At 39.8% G+C, this 6,833-nt stretch overlaps 1 pseudogene; it reads right to left on the bottom strand.

Moving 5' to 3' along the window:
* Positions 1–6,833, bottom strand: part of LOC149144081 (uncharacterized) — a 28,219-nt pseudogene that overhangs the window by 795 nt on the left and 20,591 nt on the right.

Here is a 6,833-nt window from a genome sequence, read left to right as displayed (position 1 = left end):
ACCCATCACAAGCCCTCATTTTTAAATTGGATTGAGGAACAAAAATAATATTTGATATTTATAGTTTTCCTTATTGAAAGCCTCTGGATTAAATTAGAAAACCCTTGATTTCTATAATATAGAAAACAACCCCCTGTTTCCCAAATTGATTTTTCCCAGATACATTCATCCTCTAGAGTCTACCTGGTCTAGGCCCTGTCATGACTAGGCCATAATGTCATCCAACCTGACAGGTGTTTTAAACCAAACAACACCTACAATGTCTATTGACACACAAGAATATACATAGAAGAAAATCCACAGGAACAATCACATATCCTTAAGCTTCCCTTCTTCTTTGCAGATCTATTGACATAAGCAAGGAGGTTTTCATGCATAATCCAATTAGCCTTGTTTCCTTTAGGTGCTTTTCTGACATAGAAAACCAAAGCCTTCTTGATGCCAACACGCCTGTTGTTGCCCTTAGCAGTGATGGGTTTATCTGCACTTGTGGCTTTCCAGTATCTTGAGCCAACAACCTTGTTGGGGCGAGAACCATTTGGATACTTCCTGTCCCTAGGAGTGAAAAAACACCACTCATTTTCTCCAAACAATGTCTTTTCTGCAAGAATTGGAAACGTGTATCAGACCAGAACAAATAACAATTTCTAATAACTGAAAGAAAATAAGAATGAAAAACAAGCATTTCCCATTGCAGGAACATGACATGGGCATAAATATGAAAGAACACTATAAATGAATTCAGTTTAAAACAGAAGAACACCCATGTCCATATAACAATCCATACACATATAAAAATGAGATGATTCATTTTGAGATTGAAGGTTTCCATATCAACCAAAGAGACATATCCAAGTAATAGTTCTAAGACATGGAAGGGCATTCATTTGCATATTTGGGCAATTAAAGAATTCATTTTTGAGATATATAAAAAAACTCTCATACTTCTTATGTAATGCCCTTCTTACACTGGCAAAACCCCAAATTTAACAGTTTAGCCTTTACAAACATTGTAACATAAAAAAGGCTTGTTCAACAAGAAACGAACTCAACCAAAGTTGTCTGTTTAAAAAGGGAACAACATCAAGATCACAGTTCAAATAACCTCAATGACAAACTCTAATCCCCATGGAAAGCAGTGAAGTTGCAGTGCAAAATCCTATTGCTCTGGAATTGGTAGTGGATTGAAACAAAAGGTTCCATCTGCCCAAGTAAATGAACTGTCACAAAGAATGAAGAAACAAATCTATTTAGAAAAAGTGGTATAAAATTAACCAAATTTGATACCCTGAATGTTTTATAGACCGCTACTGATTCCTCAACTTTTGGAGGATCAAGACAATATCTAGGTCGATCTTTCAGGACGTTGTAAGAGTTAAGATAAGACTTTTCCCTTCCAAAGTAGGGCAAGACCTTACAGCCTTTCAGAACCTAACTTTTTAGGACTGTAAGACCAGGGTGTACCTTTTAAAACAGTAAACGTAGACCCTGCCCCTTAGGACTTTCAGACTTGGTTAAAACCAGTAACACCAAGGCCTAGCTTGAGCTGACTAGCCACATCCAAACCTCAATGGAAGTGCGATCAGTCAAACTAACGGCTTCGTCGCCTCTGTCACTATGGTGGCAGTGGCTCTAATTTATCAGAACCGGTAAAAATAATTGGCCCTGCCAACTGGAGCATGCAATAGTAGTAGGTATCAGTACCATGGCAACAACATGTGCCAGTATGACCGTAGCAGTTTTGATTCATAGCCTGTGTGTCTGTGCCACGTGCATGATGAAAGGGACTGGCCCCCGCGGCACGCACGTTAATGGCTCGAATTCTACTAGATGTGGAAATGGAAATTTATCAATCCATCCACCTGTATTCTGTGATATTATTCCAAGCAATCCGTTATAGAAATTAGCTTTATCTTTGTGTTTAGTGAAATCATGAACTCACATTTCATGAAATTACTGGAATTCAAGCCTGCCAGGATGTGAAAATGCGCTAAAGGAGCGAAGTCGTTTGAACATATCCACTGGAAAGTTCCCTGACTTTGGCATTTTAGGTAGCGTTGTGCATTTTTTTGGATTTGGATGTTAACAAATCCCCGATGTTGACAATAAGAGCTCCAGGAACAGGGGCCACAATAAACAAGGTTAAGGCGTACCTAAGTCAAACTAAATCCTGCCCAAACAGAGGAGACTTTGTTTTGAGTGCTTTGTTCAAAGGCGACACGACTAACTCTAGCTGCCAACAATAAGTGGAAATATTGTCCCATTCCCGCTCTTTTTGGAATACACAATTTTTTTGTCTTTTTCTTTAAGCTGGAAAAAGAATAAAAGAATGCTATAATACAGTGGAAAGAACGAGTGTCGGTGAAGCAGATGATCTAGTTCCTAGGACTGGAATAATCCTATGCTCAATGTAGGGAGGTGAAAACTGGTCAAAGACACTCAAAGGTGTGTTCCTTCCACAGGTCAAGGTGTGTCAAGTTGTAGAAGTCAAGGGCATGCAAGTCTAATTTTGCAGTCGTCATGGTCAAAAGTTGGCTTAAACACGAGTCCAAGTGAAGCTGGCTCAAGGCCAAAAGGTGCAAGTGGTCAAAATGCAATGCAGTAGTACAAATCAACACAAAGGAGCCTCTAGGGTATAAGGCCAGAATGAAGTGAAGAAGCAAAGAGGAATGAGTCTTCATCGCATAAGTCATGGCGGGACTACAGAGGACTCCCGAGCCTACTCAGATCGAAGTAGCATGGGCAACAAATGTCAGTGAGGTGCTAACTACGATGCCCATGAAAAGGATGGCTCTACCATCGTGTCATGATTTAAAAATCGGCGAGTGAAGGTGGTTTACGAACCATAACACGATGGGATCAACCCTATGGCAAGTGTATCGACAAATGGAGGCTAGTATGCATAATGCAACGAAAAAATGGCTTCCCTAACCTATATGCCAGTGAGAAAATGATACCTGCCATGACGGGTCAGCAGTCATGGAACCGTCTCAAAACTATCAAAAAAACGTCCAAAATGTCCTGAAAATCAAACCATTCTCGACATTCCAAGCTCCCAAGTTAAAAGTTACATGAGACCAAACAAAATCAAGTTTTGAAAAAATTTTGCATTTTCAAAGCCTATAAAATAGTTTTTGGACTCACCATTTTCACCATTTGATTTTGAGAGCAAAGGAGTGGAGCAAAAGGAGAAAACTTTTCCATATGCCGAATTCAACCGTTCAGATTCTTCCAAATTCACCAGGTAACCCTTATACTTATCTTGTATCCAATTGTGACTAGTTTTAGAATTTTTAATTTAAGTTTTACTGTTGAATTTTTGTAAAAAATTTCCTCGTGGCGTATACGCGGGTTGGATATATGAAACCCGCGTATATGCAGGCCCTACACGCGACTGCGTGTAAAATGGACCCTGCGTATACGCCGCGAAATCTTCAAACAAAAAAGTAATAGTCTAAGTTCATTTTTTCTTTAGGATGCCAATCACTTGGAGAGAAAGAGAGCATGTTGCAGTGGATGATGAGGTTATGAATGATCCTAATTATTTGGATGCCTTACGGGGATGTGGTTTGCTAAATTTATTTAAAATGCCAAATATGAAAGCAAACACTCGCCTGCTGGAAATTCTCATTCACTATTGGAGCATCGAGGATGACGCGTTTATGATTGACCAGATGCTGCTCAAGATAGAGGTTGAAGACATTTATTTCATCACAGGCCTTTCTCGGAGGGGAGAGGTGGTACATTCAATGGGCAGATCACGAGGCAGTCTCTCGATCGAGGACTACGTACATATATACTGCCCGGGACATCCAGAGAAGATTGGAAGTCAAATTCCAATCAAACATGTGGAGAGTTTATCGCTGAGGATAATCCTGTTCACCATAGCTAGAGTGAATGGATCAACTTCTTTGCACCAGGCATCATGGCTAGCCATGAGCTTGGCGGTAGACTGTCTGACCACTGTATTTGACTGGTGTACTCCTCTTCTGGCCAACCTGAAAAGCCAGCTTACCTCTATCAAGAAAGGGCAGACCAAAAACTTCGGATATGGAACCATTTTGTGCTCTTTCTTCTTTGAGAGGGTCCCTGCACTTCGTCCTAGAGTACCGGTTTCAATCAGCACCCCACGAGATCCATGCATGGGCAGGTGGGCTGACTTGATGAAACGTCTAGGAGGTGGGGACATCCCACGGACTGCATTCGACGATGACTTCTTCTCCTAGTGGGAGCAGCAGATCATTGCCGTAGATGACTACCCTTATGCTGGGTTGGACTTCCGAGGAGATCCCGATCTAGTATTACCACTGACCACAGCATGGGGCGACATAGGTAAGTGTTTTTTGATTTTATGATTTTTTTTGTGATTTTTCAAATATAATAATGAATTTTGAAAAATATTTTTGATAGGATTCAAATGACTAATATGATGATCATGTTCCAGATATTGGGCCGGTACGACCAGATGGGTTCCCACGTGTTGTGACCACTAACAACCCCCCTCCTTCTTTAGTATTAGCAATAACACTAAAGAAGTGGGGACCCTTAGTAAAAAATTCAAAAAATTTTATAAATTTTTTTGTATTATACTCCTCAAAAAAATACATCGCACGGAGAAGAGTGAAACATTTCTTTATGAGCACAATAAAAAACTGCGAAGAAGCGACGCGAAATTCATCGCATTGCATACATTAAGAAGCGCCCATAAATGAAAATCTTAAGAAATCTCCGATGGCCGATATGCGACATCGCATAAACAGCACACAATAACTTAACAAATTGCAACGATAAATGCGATTTGCGATAAATGCGATCTGCGATAAATGCGATCTGCAATCTTGCGATGCTGCGATCTGTGCGATTCTGCGCTAAACTAATCAGGAAACTCTGCGATGACACATCTTGATAATGCGATCCACGATGATGCGATGTGAGTTGCAGAAATCACCCATCTCAAATTTTCCTCGGCTCAGCATTCAAGAAAAGCTGTCCCTAAACCAAAAATTGGGCGCGCGCCTTAAAGGAAATTAATGAATGTACGCCAAAGTATTCATGAAGGATAGTTTTGTGTTTTTCGAAGAGTCAGTTCACTGTGGGTGTCATGATTTTATACATTCGTAGAGCTTAAAGCTTTCGTGTCAAAATTTATTATCACTACTCTTTTCCTTTGCGTGAACTGCAGGAATAAAAAACAGGAAACAACATGAAGCAATAAACAGGAAACATCTAAGGAAAAAGGGAAAGCGTCAATGCTCGGAGAACAGAGAAGAGATGCCCTCATAAATGGATACCGCATGCAACAGAAACGCAGATTTCAGAGTATTACTGAACAGATGCTGATATCAATAGGCGATTCGACACTCAAGGTCAAAAGCTCACAAAAGCAGCATGTTTACAAAATTCTGAAGCTTATGCCCGGTAAAGGAAAAAGCGCTAAAGACGGAAAACGCACCAGAAAGGCCCGGATCAAAGAACGGAGGCAGTTTTTGATGCGCGATTAGCGCTACATCGCTAAGAAAATTGTTCAGAAAGCAAAGTCCCTAACTTGCTTAGTCATCCACGAGTCCGGAAACCGAGATAGCAAAAGCAGAGGCAATTTAAGAGGAATTTGGGTTGTTACCAAGTATATACGCAGTAAATTCGCCCAGCCAGAAGATGATTCCCAAAAATATCTTCTAGTTTACTAAAAAGTGGTGCCAGCGCTTGCCATTTCTATTTTCGTAGCCCAAGCAAAAGTAGAAGACAACCAGCCGACTCTTCCCAGGCAAATGTTGCATGCTCGCAACACTAAGGAGCAAATGCAGAAATAGTTAGAAATTAGATTCAATTTTTAGAAATAAGTTTGCTTAGATAAAGGGCGGTCATTTAAACCGTATCCTAAATTTATGTAATTAAGTTATTTAGTTAGCAGTATTTAAACCCTTCTCAGGCATTTAGAGAAGGGTCCAGAAATTTGTCAAAAACTTGTCCTCAGAACATGCACTTCTGCACCCTTAGAGGAGGTTTTGATGAATGAATGGATCAAGGTTTATTAATGTTTGCATTTGATATCTGCTACTGATGTTGAACTTCTGTACTCTTGGTAGATATTAGAACAAGGAGAGATAAATCATTGTTGCTTAAAGCTTACGAGTAGGACCAATCATAAATGGTACTTTTATCTCTTGACCATTTCTGCTTATATTCTTAAAGTGATATACAGTTTTTAGTTGTTTATATGTTATTGCATGAATGTTTGAGTTACCATTTGGCACTTTTGTACGGTGGAGTCATTTATTTATGTTTGATATATGAATAACTTATTATGCGATATGATGTTCACAACTGTTTTGTCTAACTTTTTATGCAAAGTGGTTCATCTTAATTGATTTCCATTCTTATGATAGCTGAATGATCTTTATTACCAGTTATTATTTGAAATCTCTTTAGATCGCATAATAGAAGAAATACATCCCGGGTTAGCATAGATTAGATGTGCTGTTTTCATTAGATTACAATAGCATAGAATTAGATTAAAGTAGCTTAGATTAGAACTCTTAGATCAGCATCATCCAACTGTGCACACGCACACACCCTTAGATTGGGAAACTGGTCCCATTATCCCCAGTCGGACCCGCTACACCAAACGGATAAGGAGCTGCCAACCAAGGTCCGGACCGGGTGGGTATCCCCCTTGTTGTCGACCCAATTTTCAGGGCTTCAACATATTTGGCACTAGAAGGAGGGCCTGAACTATGAATGGCACTTAAATCAAAATCTAAATACCATTCTGAGAGTAAATCGCCCTCATCATCTCCCCTGACTTCTCCAGTATATTTAAATCCAGAGTCAGA

Source organism: Pinus tabuliformis, chromosome X (genome assembly GCF_031772625.1).
Source record: "Pinus tabuliformis cultivar Carrire ecotype Pingquan chromosome X, CPIR1, whole genome shotgun sequence".
NCBI lineage: Eukaryota > Viridiplantae > Streptophyta > Pinopsida > Pinales > Pinaceae > Pinus > Pinus tabuliformis.
The sequence above is the reverse complement of the archived record's forward strand: the minus strand, read 5'-3'. Positions and strand labels throughout refer to the sequence as shown.